Genomic DNA, 15,054 nt, shown 5'->3' with positions numbered 1-15,054 from the left:
TGGGAGTCTTTCTATATCATCTCCTACCTCATTTTCAGTCATTCTTGAAATCCCTGCAATTCTGTTTTACTTTCTAGAAGAAAGCCATGCATGCTCTCTTGAATATATATGGGGTCAATTACCCATTAATGCCTATTCTTTGAAGGTATCAGTCGTTCTCTATTTCTTGGACTATATGATTAGATCCCAAGACCTAGAATAATACCAGCTACATTGCAGTACAAAATAAATGAATGTCTAACTCATATATAGATGACCTTAGATGTTCCCCACATACTTTCCAGCCTTCCAACAACCCCTACATTCTCAAGCTTTTTATATTCTGAGGAACAACAGTGATTGCACAGACGTTTCAGCATACACTTAGATTTTAGAACTGTGGTCCTGCTCCAATTGATTGTTCCAGCACCTGAACGGATTTAGCAGAATTTTAGGGAGCAGGATATTAGAAAGAAAAGTATTTCCTCTTTTCTATCACAACAGACTTAACTTGCTTGAAGCTTCAAGTGCCCTAATGTGGCTGACAATAGAAAAACAAGTAGCGCACAGTCCAGCAGATGAAATTTTTGTCATAAGCCTTCATCATGTCAGTTTTCTCCAAAATCACAGTGCCTCCTTATTGCTTATAGGATAAGGCCTTCTCCATTCAGATGTTTATCTAGTCTGATCTACCAGTGCCTGAGACAGATTATATTTATGTGTGTTCATCTTCCTCATGGAGTATGTTCTCTTTAAAAATAGTCCATTTGTTCCCAGACGTTTACAGTATACCTACATAGCGGGGCTTCGTATGGAGGAATGTAGCATGGAGGAAGACAGTTCCCTGTCTTCAGTCATCACAATTTGCCAGTTTGGTTTATCATTTGCTTTTGAAAGTTACTAGTGTTTCTGGGCTTGAATTTTAGCCTCATTTCCTGTACTCCAGCAGCAAGTCTTTGGATTCCTTGCTGTTACCAGCAGTATGATCCTAGCCAAGTCACTTCACCTCTCTGTGTCTTCTCCACTTCACCAACCATAAACTAAAGCAATTACTAACTATATATTAGGATCATTATGAGGATTGAATGTGGAAGTTTAGGTAGTGGGTTTAACATAAACTTTGACACATTTTATGTGCTTGGTATTTGTACACTTCTTTTTTCCTCAACAGAGCTGAATGTGTAACCATACACAAAGACACCAGTAGATTTGTCTACACTTCATTGCTGTGTATATGCAATCAATTCCATTTGCTGTGGATGGCCTTCCTTATACCCATTCAACTTCAGTTTGGAAGGCATTTTCTGCTCTCAAACCAAATGTAGGTATTCATACACCCCCTCCACACACACACATGAACAGCCTTTTACTAGGACTTAACTTTTCTTGTGTGTTGTCACGCTAGTGAGAAATGAGAGAAGCAATAATGCTACTATTCTCAAGCAATTTCCAAGGTCTCCTGTACTCATAATATATGCCCATGTGCCTGTTTGGGATTTTTGAATCAGTATCTCTGGATATAGCCCAGGCATCCTCCTGTGTCAGCTCCCAACTACTGGGATTTCAGTTGTGTACCACATCTTGATTTTTAAAAATGTAGTAAATGAATGCAAAGTTAAAAATTCAGTCCTTTTATTGGTAGCAGTTGGTCACTGAAATGATGTAACTTGAACTTCATACATTTAAAGGTAAAACTGGAGATTTTTATGTCATTTTGTCACATCTACAAGCAGAAAATTTCTACACTGTGCATCCAATGGAGAAATTCTTTCTTGTGTTAACTAGTGATCCATTTCAGTGTTGAATCAGCTATTGCAGTAGAGAAAAATTATTTATCTTGCTCCACATAATAAGCTTACGTATATTCTAAGACAGTCCTCAAGTAATCCTCTTCTCCCAAATGAACAATCAAAATATTTATTTGCATAACTAATATTACAAATGGTCTAGGAAAGCAGGCAAAGTTGTTGCTCTCCTGAGATTGCTATTAGCTTGTAGCACGTGGTTTAGGTGACTACTCTGGAATGAAATGAAAACATCTCCAGAAATTGCTGTGGTCAGTCAATACTTCAAGTGTTTTTCTGAGGACCTTGCTAATTGGAATCTTTCAATATAGCCATTGCAAAAAAAAAAGTATTCATTCAGGGGGATGGGAGTTTGGCCTAGTGGTAAAATGCTTGTCTCAGTAGCACATATATAGGAAAAGCCAAAAGTGGTGCTGTGGCTTAAGTGGTAGAATGCCAGGTTTGAGAAAGCCCAAGGACATTGTTCTGGTGCTGATTTCAAGCCCTAGTACTGGCAAACATAAAAAAAAATAATTCATTGAGCACATATAGTATCCAGTATTGACCAACATAGTGTTTTGCTAAGCAGTGGAGAGAATATAAAAATCTGAAATATAATAGCTACATTATACAAGTTTGGATATACTAAGTACTGAGACTGGTACCAAACTATGTGCTGGAGGTATATAGATAAAATGTCCTTTGTTGTGCAGCTCTAGAGGAAAGTGTAACCTCTTATATCCTCAACTTACATACTCTTACAAGTACTGTGAAATATTTTATTGGCAATGGGTACTGTGAGGCATGGAGGAGAACTTTCACATACAGCCTGCTTAATGCTTGAGTAGAGCCTTGACAGAAGAATAAGACTTTCTTTTATGAAAATAAAAATCATAAAAGGGGAGGGAAACATTTTGTCAATGTGAGGAATATATATGAAAGCACGAGACCATAAACATCCCAGGCTGTACAGAAAATTTGTCTAGAATGGGATGACCAAGAGGCAGGTATAGAGTTAAATGTCGAGAGCAAAGAAAGCAGATTCAAGAACAATTCTTTATGAGGACTACCAAAAGCCTGGGTTTTAAATCTTAACTTGGGATCCACTGGTGGATCTTGAGCAGAGGAATGCCCTGATTACATTTGTGATTTAGAAAAAAATCACTTTAGAAGTTAGGTGAAATAGAGATAGAAGGGAGACAGAAAGCTAGTGGAGGGGATTTGCAAGGACTCAAATGAGTACTGATAAAGGGAAGACCCAGCTAGGAGTACAAGGAATGGAAGAAAATGATCGTATGGGATCTGAAGATGGAGGAAAATGAAAATCTGAAACTACCAAATGCCCATTGTAAAGACTTTTTGAGCAACTTCTTTCTTGGAAGATTTATACTAAATACCCATAAGTTTTATATAGGCAAAGAGTTTACTTCTTATACTAAACACACACACACACACATACATACACACACACATGTATTGTTAATTGTAAATTATTTTGTGATAGAATAAAACACATTTTACAGACTACAACTTTTAAACAATGGAAGATGATGAGGAAATCAACATTTTATTCTCTTTAGGTTTCTAATGTATAAACTGCTTCATATAGTTCTTTTCCAAGACAAAGAATAAGAAACTAAACAAACATTGGAACAAACATTGGAATCGTAACCAAACAAATGCTTGTTTTTTTTTGAATAGACAAACTCAGGACAAGAATCTTTCAAAATTCTGATCTAGCTCATTCAGACCTTGACTTGAAAAGTTCTGGGTCCTATGCTACTCGCACCTGTCTTAGCTGCATTCTGTAAGCACAGTGATGAATCTGGAATACAGTACATCTACTAGGGATCAACCTTGTGACAGGAAAGTAAAGCAAGTAGAATAGATGCCAGGAAGAAGTCAACTGTAATGGAGGCCCGAGAAAACTTCAACAAATCTGAAATAGGTCCCTCGAGCATGTTAATGCCCATTGAGCTTCCTAAGTCTAGCCAAAATGTCCTGGTCTGTATATCTAAGTTTCTTTCATTTGTCAGAGAGGAGCTGCCTCAGGCAGGAGGTGATCTATGAGAGGTGGTTCTGGACAACTGAGATTCTCCCTAAGAAGGCTGATATGCTGCCCCTCCCCCTCCGCTGCCCTGCCCCAGGGGAAAGTAGAAGAGGTCTTGGTGTCTCCCACATCTGCACACATACACTTCCATGGAGCTCAAAGATAGAACCAAGCTAATTCCCTGGTGGAATTATATTGAGCCTGCTCCAGCCAGATGGCTATACCTCCTATACTTAGAAGTGCTATTTTAGGAGTATAGAAACAAGAAAATTGTGTTGAGAAAAAATTCAAAATCAAGTTTTAAATCATTCACTACTAGTAAGATATCAGTGGTCATTAGAAGAAGAAAAATAGGAAAAGAATGTCACCATAAGAGTACCATCTCCTACGTTTGTGTGTGTGTGTGTGTGTATATCTGAAATCAACAAAACATACAAAGCAGTTAAGGAGGTTCAAGTGCTAGAAAGAATATTACAAAGGAATACAGTCTAGGCACCAGTGACTCATGCCTGTAAAGGAAAGTCCATGAGACTCTTATCTCCAATAATCTTATCTCCAATAAACCACTCAAAAATTGGAAGTGATGCTGTGGATCAAAGTGGATGAATGCTAACCTTGAGCAAAAGAGCCCAGGGACAGCTCCCAGGACCTGAGCTCAATTCCCATGGCAGACAAAAGCAAGCAAACAAACAAACAAAAAGGGAATATAGGATGCTCCTGAATTATAGGAGAATATTATGGCTTCCTTTCTTCAGCCAGGCAGCTACAGCCTCACCTGAGAGACCCTCTCTGAGATATTTACATTCTCTTTATTTGAATCACTATGAACTGAATACTTATATTAGGAATACTGCCATGTCAAAATTAAAACCCAATATGGAAGGTGACTTGATTTCTAAAGACAATAAAACAACTAAAGAAAGAATGGCTCATCAGAGTTTAGGATATAATATCATGGCAAAACTAGAAAATAGAGAAGATCCTTTATGATGAGTTTTATAACTTGCTACTGTGTACTGAATTCATAAATTCCTCATCCCTCAAAATTTGTATGCTTAAACTCATTGATTTAGATTCTATAAATTTGCAATGTTGCTATCATACAGTTGTGCATAATTATGGCTTGGCAACATTTTATAATAGTTTTCTCTTTAAAATGATAACCTGAAAATAAGAAGGGCATTGTTAGTCTTCTGCAAATTTATCTTCAAATTCTGAATCAAGTTCTGGAAGTTATTTACAAAGTATCAGGGATAATCAGCATCTCATCACCAGTTACCAGGGGTCAATAATGACCTAGCATTTTTTAATCTAATTGATTTATGTTAAAAACTATATGCAGGGGAGGGGGAAGGGGGAGGGAAATGGGGACCAAGACATGAGAAAGGGTATCAATGTTTGTGAAGTAATGCACCTTCTATGTGGTGAATATAATGTAACCCTTCTATTAATTACAATAAAAATATATGAAAAACCTATATGCAAACGTATGTAGAAAAATAACAAAATAGCATTTACTTTAAAAAAGTTATTTTACTGTTTTGGATGACTTTCTCCTATTTTTTTCTTTAGGTATATATCACATTTTCTCTTTTTTTAAATTTAATTTTAGTTTCCATTACAAATGATGGTGCGCTGCATTCCTTCCTACACAACATGGAGTATCACATCATTTATATTGTCCATCTAAACCTAGAAAAATTACATCAGTACAATAGTACTAATGAGAAGGAAGTATGGAGAAAGAGAAGGAATCTCAGAAGTTAGTAAATGATAATATCCGAGCTAAACATAAAGCTACATTTGCCCCCCCACCCCAAATATATTAGGAGTAATTATGACTGGATAATTTTCCACCTTAACATTTTGTTTATCACAAGCTGTGTTGTTTCATTTTAGAAGATAATGTGCTTAAAAGTGACCGTACCAACAATAGCTTGTAAAAAAAAAAAAGATATATCCCACCAAATCAACCTAAATGTTTTGATTTTTCAGTGTATATTTTTGATGAATAACTGCATTAGATGCCTATCTACTTTTTGTAATGACAAAGAAAATCATAGTGTTGAAACTATACCCATCATGACAGCTGCAGGAAGACCCCTGTGTCCCCTCCTCCTCCCCCAAAACGGCCCTGGGGGCCCTGGACCCAGCACTGGAAGCCAGAGCCTTCACCACCATTGTCTTTCAAAGCCAGAAGTCTTCAGTGCCACCTTTGCCAGAAATGGATTTTGTGAGGCCCCTACTTCCCCTCATTGTTCTCTTCTAAAACAGTTTATCCTATAAGCAAAGTGAGTTGGCTTGTTATACATTGGATCTTCTGTGTTCTCTCTCTCTCTCTCTCTCTCTCTCTCTCTCTCTCTCTCTCTCTCTCTCTCTCTCTCTCTCTCTCTCTCTCCTCTTTCTCTCTCTCTCTCTCTCTCTCTCTCTCTCTCTCCTCTTTCTCTCTCTCTCTCTCTCTCTCTCTCTCTCTCTCTCTCTCTCTCTCCTCTTTCTCTCTCTCTCTCTCTCTCTCTCCTCTTTCTCTCTCTCTCTCTCTCTCTCTCTCTCTCTCTCTCTCTCTCTCTCTCTCTCTCTCTCTCTCTCTCTCTCTCTCTCTGTGTTTATGGGTATATTGAACTTGCTATGAGGAAAATGCATTTGAAGCTTACCTTTAGAAGAAGCCTGATTTCCTACTGTAGGGAATTTCTCCCACATAGAAAGAAATATCAAAAGATGCTAAGTGGCCATAAAAATCTAGACTAGAATCAGCAAAACATTAACAAAACGACATTACTGGGGGTGGATGTGAAATTTCCCCCATGGTAGAAGTGGGGGGGACACACTGCTGTCCCCCAGAGAAAGCTGGAGAATGGTGATTTGAGTGCTTCTTGCTAACATCTTTCTTTGTGTCTGGACTGTTCCAGATGGCAGGAAGTCCCTACTCAGGCCTCTGCCTGGGACTTTCTCCAAGAGCTGACCCTCCACTAGTGTAAGCTGCCAGAGCAGCAGAGACACAGATTGCTCTCCAGAACAATCTGGAAAGTTAACTGACACAAGGTGGGGGAAAGAAGAGGGTTTCAAACCTTGTTACTATGTATATTATGTATATGCTAATTATTAGGTGGAAGGAACGTTTATAATTGAGTTATGAAGCAACTAAATAAAAACAAAATACCTGCCAGCAGCCTCTTTCTGCTATGTTTTTACATGAGAATGAACAATGTACTCTTTGTAGAGCTCCAAACCGAGGAAGGGGCTGTTTTATTCTGTAAACTGCAGTCTCTGGTTGTAACTAGACTAGAGCTTGTATTTGTTGACATCTTGATTTATAAAAACCTGAACAAGTTCAGTTTCAATAATTCTTTTTATTCAAGCAACACCAGAGAAAGAAGAAGATTGATGTTCGCCCCCCACCCCCACCCCCCTAAAAATGGCAGAGGCAAAAGCTTTACAATTCTCTTTGTTCAACTCTGGGTCAGATTTCATAAAAAAAAAAAAAAGCTATTGAAATTTCTTTTGCTCCCATTCTCCCATGCATGCATAGAGGCTTGTGTTCCTAATGAGCACCAGAAAAGTTCCTGCTACAGAACGTTATCTTTGAAAGATGAAATGACCTGTTTCTCTCGACTCTTCTCAATCATGTTTCTGTTGTTGACTCTCCCTCCTCAACCACAGAAAAAGAATGTCTAATTAATTCACTGCTGAAAAAATTCTTGCTAATGTCTAGAATTGGTGGCACAGGCTCAGTGGTCCAAGTAGAATTTGAAGCAGAAGAATAAAAGGCACTGGGTTTTGTTGTTATTATTTTTAACACTAAATCATTGTACCTAGGCAAAAATAAAACAACAACCAAAAAGACCCCACAAGTACAAACAAAAAATAAAAGGAATTGGATGCATAGAATAGCAAACAAATGATTTCCTGTGTACTCAGATTAATCAATTTAGTTTTGTAATTTATATGGATATTCTTCTTTTAAAAAGATAAGGTGGGCAGTGGTATCTCATGCTGTAATCCTAGCTACTTGGGAAGCTGAGATAGGAGGATCACAGTTTGGGGTTTGTAAGCCCCATTCTCCACCCATAACTGGATGCAGTAGGGCACACTCCGCATCACAAGCTATGTGGAAGTTAAAACTGGGAAATCATAGCCCCAGGCTACCTTGGGCATAAAATTTTGAGAGATTCTGTCTTGATGAAGGGAAAGTTGGTCATGGTATGACCCTAGCCACAAAAGGGATGCCTCGAAGTACATGGCCTACAACGTGGCCTTGCACTCAGGTGGGAATGGCGATCCTAAACATAACTATCCTAAATATAGCTATCCCAAATGTAACTAGAAAAAGAAAGGCAAGGCTGAAGGCATGGATTAGTAGCTCAGATCTGTCCTCCTAGCCTAGAAAGCACAGGGCCCTGATTTATAAATACATACGTAGGTAAGATAAAGGTGGTATGATACCAAAAAAAAAATCCAGAGAATTCCACATAAGCCATGCTTATTCATAAAATGTTACTCTCATCGCATCAAATAGTAAAAGTTAAAAGAAAAAGAAAAGGAAAGGAATACCCCAAATATAAGTTTTTGAAAGGAAAAGTGACCAGAAAAAATTATTTTTAAAGCTTCTAAATTAGATTCTTGCTTGTGTTATGTGCAGAGATATTTCTCTTACCCAAGTAGTTTGTAATCTTAGAAGAATATAAATATGTTAAGACAGTGTCTCTCCATTTGTTTTCTTTTTTTGTCTGAGACCAGGATTCAAATTTGATATCTGACACTTTTGCTCAATGTCTGGCACTATACTAACTGAGCCATGCCTCCAACCCCTCTCCATTATTGTTGCCTGTATCATTTACCTCCCTCTCCATAATCCATTAAGCCATCATTCCGTTCCCGTAACAAGCAATGAAGATTATTTTTAATGCTCATTTCAATACAGCACATTCAAGTTTAATATCTAGACTGTTTTCTAGATAACTTATATGTTGATAGATTATTCTGAGACTCCCTTCTTGAAATCAGTTCCTGAACCAAAAGTCTGGATAATACTCAAGAATATACAGAAAGCTGTGAAACAATGTAACAGATTAATCAAGGAGCTGGAAGGATCAATAGAGAAACAGACCTATGTTAACTGTTCTCCCTGTGACCTGCTGACATGTTCTGCACCAGTCATGAACAAAAAAGAGATGCAACAAGTTGTTTCTGCTCTTTTGCTCTTTTGCTTGATCTTCCGTGGAATCAGTGAAATAACTTTGGGGCACGGAGACAACAGGTGGCAGGCTATGTTAACAGAAGCATACCTTCCATCTTGACCACGGGAATGTCAAGTGACATGCCTATGGGCCGAAAACTGCCTCCAAATAGTAAGTTACAACTTTCCCTGATTGTGTTGCTTTAATATTGTTCGGGAAATTAACAGTGACATTTGTCTGGATTATCCAATATGTTCAATACCAGCCTTCTAGTTCCCTTCCTCGATTCAGTTTCTGGCCACTTCTGTGGCTCTTCTGTAAGAGAGATTTAGAGAAAAAAAAGCTGATATTTAAATCCACAAATTATTCATTATGTTGGGGAAAATAATTTAGACTGAAATTTTCAAATGTTTATTTTAATAATAAGAACATTTCTCTACGACTTTATCCTTTTTCTTGCTGAAAAGCCAAGTTAAGAAATAATATGGTACTTTTATATGTACTGACTATGGAAAGCTTTACTGTTTTCAAAGTTCTTTTGTTAAATTATTTTCTTCCTGCAGATCCTATGAGGTATGATATATTGCTCAAATGTTGTTTATTTTTTGTGTTAGCATTAATCATCACATTTTATAAATGAAGAAACTAACAAAAATGATTGGTTATTGCTTAGGAATATTCAGCTAATAGTCATAAGGTTGAGACTAGAAAGATGTTAGGTTGTTTTTTCTTTTTTTCTTCCTATTTTTATTATCTTTAAGTAGTTGTACAAAGGAGTTGCCACTTACCAAAGCAGTTTACGGTTTCAGTGAATCTATATCAATACCTCCCCTTTCAATATTCTCATCCATCCCTCCCAGCCTATTCTTACTTTTTATAAATTTGTAATATATACACAGAATTCTTGGCTGCATTTCCTTTTTCAATTAATTTATTTTTAACTGAAACAAGAATTATACCTATTAATGAGCAATATGTGTTCATACTTACATGGTTGTGCATTGTGGAAATCAGAGTGAACATATCTCCTTAAGTTTTGTCTGTATGAACTAGAGTTTGAACTATAGGGGTTGTGGCTTTTTAGAAACACATTTTTCTGGTTAAGTCATGTCCCCAATCTTTTTGCTTTTGTCATTTTTTAACTAGTCATGTACTTCTTGTTGTGATCTTCCTATGTATGCCTCTCTCATAGCAAGAGGTGTCGGTAGGAGCCATATCACCCAGCTTACATAAACATTTTAAAAACATTTTCTTTAGCTTCTAACAGGGTCTCATTATATAACCCAAGCTTGGATTTGAATTCTAGGACTTCTTGCCTCAAGCTTCCTTAGTGTTAAGATTAAGGGCATGTATCACTTTGCCTGTCTTCTTTTCACTGGTCGTCCTATCGTACATGAATAGCACACTATAACTTCTTATTGCCATCTACCTGTAACTTAGTATCCACAAATCAACACTAGCTTGCTGACCTATGGTCCCAAATGCTTTCTACTCAATTCTCTGCCTCTGTTTTACTTGATAAGCACATAGTTCTTAACTGAGAAACAGTTGTCCATTTCACAACCTGCTATGCTCTTAACGCACATGTAGAACTTAGACAGCATTGTTTCACAGGAACAATCATACCTGTGTTCCATATAGCCCTGTCAATTCATCCGAACCTATGCCCAATCCATGAGAATTAAGCATCTTACTTTGAAGTAAAATGTGACTCACAGAACAATATACCCTTAGGAAAGTTAAAAAGAAAAAATTCCAAGGTCAAATAAGTTTGTGAAGCACAGCATACCAGAGATTTATATTGTACATTTGCATATTAAAGTCTTTAAGTAGTACCATATGAAAGGAAACTACTTAAAATTATTCTTAAAGTTGAATCTCCTTTGAATTCCAAACTCTCTTATTGGGTACAAGATATTAATAGTCCTCTGTAGAGCTCCCAAAAACATTTTTGCAAAGTCTTGCTATGGGAAAATAAGTTACATTTAAATGTGAGATGTTAGGAGCATCTCTTCTTCTGCTCTGGGATTGGGTGTCAGCATGAATTTAAGAGAGACATGCAAGGACATACCTGTGATATCAGCCAAAAGCTAAAATTGGGGATGGGTGACTATTTAGCAGATGTGATGGAAAGGGAGGAAAGTTAGAGCTTTCTACTTGATAGAATACAATGAAAGGGAAGAGAACATCTCAGATGACAATGATTCAATTAAGCAAAAAAATGAAGGTTTTATAAAGAGAAACAGTAGGAGATGAAGTTGGAAAACTAAGCCTGAATAGTCACAAATGTCAACATAAATCAGTGCACATAACTAACTCAGGAACTAACCGAAAGCTTTGATTTTAAGTTGTCTGGGACAACCATCAAACAGAATGACAGTTCTTTACTGCTCTGGAAAGCTCTGAGAAATGTTGAAACCGGCTTTGTTCTTCACAAGGCCAAACCCAGAAAAATCAAGTGACTTAGACACATTAGAGTTAAACATTAACATTAGGATTCTTATCAAATATTAAACATATTAGCTTTCTATCATGGCTGTAAAACATTACCACAGACACAGTCACCCAAAACAACACAAATTCATTATCTTGAGTTCCGTAGATCCGAAGCCTAGTACTGTCAGTCTCAGTGGGTTAAAGTCAGAGTGTCAGCAGGCTGCCTTCTTCTCTAAAGGTTACAAAGGAGAATGTTTCCTTGTCTTCTCCAGTCACTGAATGGCTCATGGCTATGGCTCATGGCTCATGGCCTCCATTCTCCAGCTTTAAAAGCAGCAAAGACGGCGATGGCCATTTCTCAGCATCGTTCTGCCTTGTCTTCGGACTCCCTCTTCCACTTAAGGACCCTTGCAATTATATTGCGATCATAGGAATAAGCCAAGAGATGCTATCTATTGATCAGGGACATTAATTCTCCTTTTTAAATAACATATTTTCGGGCCGGGAGTTTGGCCTAGTGGTAGAGTGCTTGCCTAGCATGCACGAAGACCAGGTTCGATTCCTCGGTACCACATAGAAAAAAAAGCCGGAAGTGATGCTGAGGCTCAAGCGGTAGAGCTCTAGCCTTGAGAAAGTCCAAGGACAGTGCTCAGGCCCTGAGCTCAAGCCCAGGACTGGCAAAAATAAATAAATAAATAAATAAATAAATAAATAAATAAATAAATAAATAACTAACTAACACATTTTCTTCCTAGGATTGGAACTTGGACATCTTGGGAGTTAGAACATTTTTTTGACTGCAATGGTAAACCAGACAGGAGTCATCCATGACTTCTGGACTCTCTCAGACTCCTTTGCCCAAATCATAAGCAAATTACCTTGTCTTTTATTTCTTAGGGCACCTTCAAAGACTTTTAGTGACGATTTGTGGAATATGATGGGAGTTTGGAGAGGCCCTGAAATTCAAGTATATACCTTTTTGATTCTCAAGTTTTGATCATAGGGTGTTTCTTTTACTTTTGCTAGATCTGGGGTTTGAACTTAGGGAATTGTCCCTGAGATACTTTCACTCGAGGCTAAAACCCCAGCACTGGAACCACAACTCTACTTCTTTTTTGGTAGTTTATTGGAGATAAGACTTTCATGAACTTTCCTGCTTAGGTTGGCTTAAATGCAATCCTCAGATCTCAACCTCCTGAGTAACTAAAATTACAGGTGTCGCAAGAGCTTCTTTTTAATCATTTCCCTTTCCCATCTTGCTGTTCTCTACATCTTTAGGGATCTCCGAACCCTGCCCCTCCCACCTTTCATTTTATTCTCTCAAACCCTGGACCAGGCAAAATACCTCCCTTTCTCATTCTTACTCAAAATGGAAATAATCTAATTTATTTTATTATTTAAAACAATTTGGTTTATTTTGTCCCAATACTTTTTTTTTCCAAGGTATATATCCTGAGACTTCCTTTCCATAGTTAAAATGAGCCACCAGTATGTTGAGGTAAATTCTGTGTCAATAGTTCATTTAAATTTTTCTTAATAGTTAATTTTCTCCCTACATGCTATGATAGAGAGTTTTAACAATTTTATTTTCCATGTACAATCTCTCTGTATATTCCAGTCTTCCTTTTCTTTCTTTTCCTTTCCTTTTCTCTCCCCTTCCTTTCTCTTCTCTCCCTTTCCTCTCCTCTTTTCCTCTTTTCTCTTCTTTCTTTTTCCCTCCCCCTTCCCTTCTCTCTTTCTCCCTTCTTTCTTCCCTCCTGCTCGCTCCTTCTCTTCCTTCCTTCCTTCTTTCCTTCCTTCTTTCTTTCTTTCTTTCTTTCTTTCTTTCTTTCTTTCTTTCTTTCTTTCTTTCTTTCATTCTTCCTTTTTTTTCACAAAGTAGTCCAATCCCATGTTTTTAAGTTGGAATGATATATTTTTTTTATTAGTCCTGGCCTTGAACTCACCATCTGAGCATTGTCCCTGAGCTTCTTTGTGCTTGAGGCTATCACTCTACTACTTGAGCCACAGCGACACTTTTGGCTTTTTCTGGTTATGTGATACTGAAGAATCAAACCTAGGGCTCAATATTTACTAGGCAATACTCTACCATTAAGCCACATTCCCAGCATATGATATTTTTTAATGAAAGGTTCACCAAGCAATTAAATGAGGGATGGAATGACATAATGAAGAAAAAGAGGTAAGAAAACTGATTACAAGACCACTGTAAAAATTCAGGCACAATAAGCGTGTAACAGGATCTTGTATGAGACTTTACCTTGTCTCAGGGTTTCTGGTGGAGCACAAGGGCTGCAGACAAGAGCCAATGGGACTCTATGCTTCTAAAGTCGGTTGCTAAACACATCCATGTACAACATGCTAACTAGTCTCTGCTTATTTTATCATTCCAAAATCTAGAAGCAAAGTTAATAAATCATTAAGCAAAAGATTCTGATATGCAAGGAAATTTACAAATTGCAAATTGGTATTATTCTCTCTTTCCTTATATCGTTTTCCCTAAAGTATGAGGAAGGCAGGAGCTAACTTACCAAGAGGAGAGCAGGACAGAACAGAGAGAACTGTATCTACAGAGCCTACAGAATCTACATTTCCAGAATGTGAAAAGGGGAGTTGGGTAATTTTTTAATAACCTAAAGAGAATAGAGGGATATGTATGTATGTATGTATGTATGTATGTATGTATGTATGTATGTATTTTGTTGTCAGGGTAATGTATAGAGGGGTTACAGTTACATTTATCAGTAGTAGGTGCATTACTTCTCACACATTGATTATGTATTTATTTCTTTGCCATCATCACCCATTGTAGCTTATATTGACTCCAAACTCCAGATCCCTTTCCCTCAGCATCCTGAGATTATAGACATGCACCACCATACCTGGATATGGTTGGCCTTTTTGACAATTAAGAGATGGAGAGGTGAATCTCAAAAGAACCCGTAAGAATGCTCCTTTGAAAAAATGTGTTAGCCATGGGACAGATGCAAGAATGGACATCATTTGATAGAATATATCAAGACATATCCAAAAAAACCCTACAAAGCAGCTAGAATCCAGGGCCCCCTACTCCGCCCTGCCCCAGGCCAGAAACAGAACAAGGAAGGCAAAACGCAGAGAGCCAAATAACAGACCCTGTGGCTCCCTCCACTGAGGGAGAATCTCTAGGGGAAAGGAAGAGTTTTACAGTGTACAGTAAATGAAAGTTTTAATTTTTGATTACATTAGATGTGCACGTGTGTGTGTATGTGAGAGAGAGGGGGGGAGGGGGAGGGGGAGGGGGAGAGAGGGAGAGAGGGAGAGAGGGAGAGAGGGAGAGAGAGAGAGAGAGAGAGAGGGAGAGGGAGAGGGAGAGGGAGAGGGAGAGGGAGAGGGAGAGGGAGAGAGAGGGAGAGAGAGGGAGAGAGAGGGAGAGAGAGGGAGAGAGAGGGAGAGAGAGGGAGAGAGAGGGAGAGAGAGGGAGAGAGAGGGAGAGAGAGTGCTGCCATTTGAACTCAGGGACTGGGATTCTTAGCTTTTTTGCTCAGGTGTAGTACTCTACCACTTAAATCCCAGCTTCACTTCTGACTTTTTGCTGGTTAATTTGAGATAAAAAAAACTTATGAGCTTTCCTTCCCAGGCTGGCTTTGAA

This window comes from Megascapheus bottae, chromosome 4 (genome assembly GCF_031878675.1).
Source record: "Megascapheus bottae isolate mThoBot1 chromosome 4, mThoBot2.hap1, whole genome shotgun sequence".
NCBI lineage: Eukaryota > Metazoa > Chordata > Mammalia > Rodentia > Geomyidae > Megascapheus > Megascapheus bottae.
This window is presented reverse-complemented; position numbering follows the sequence as displayed.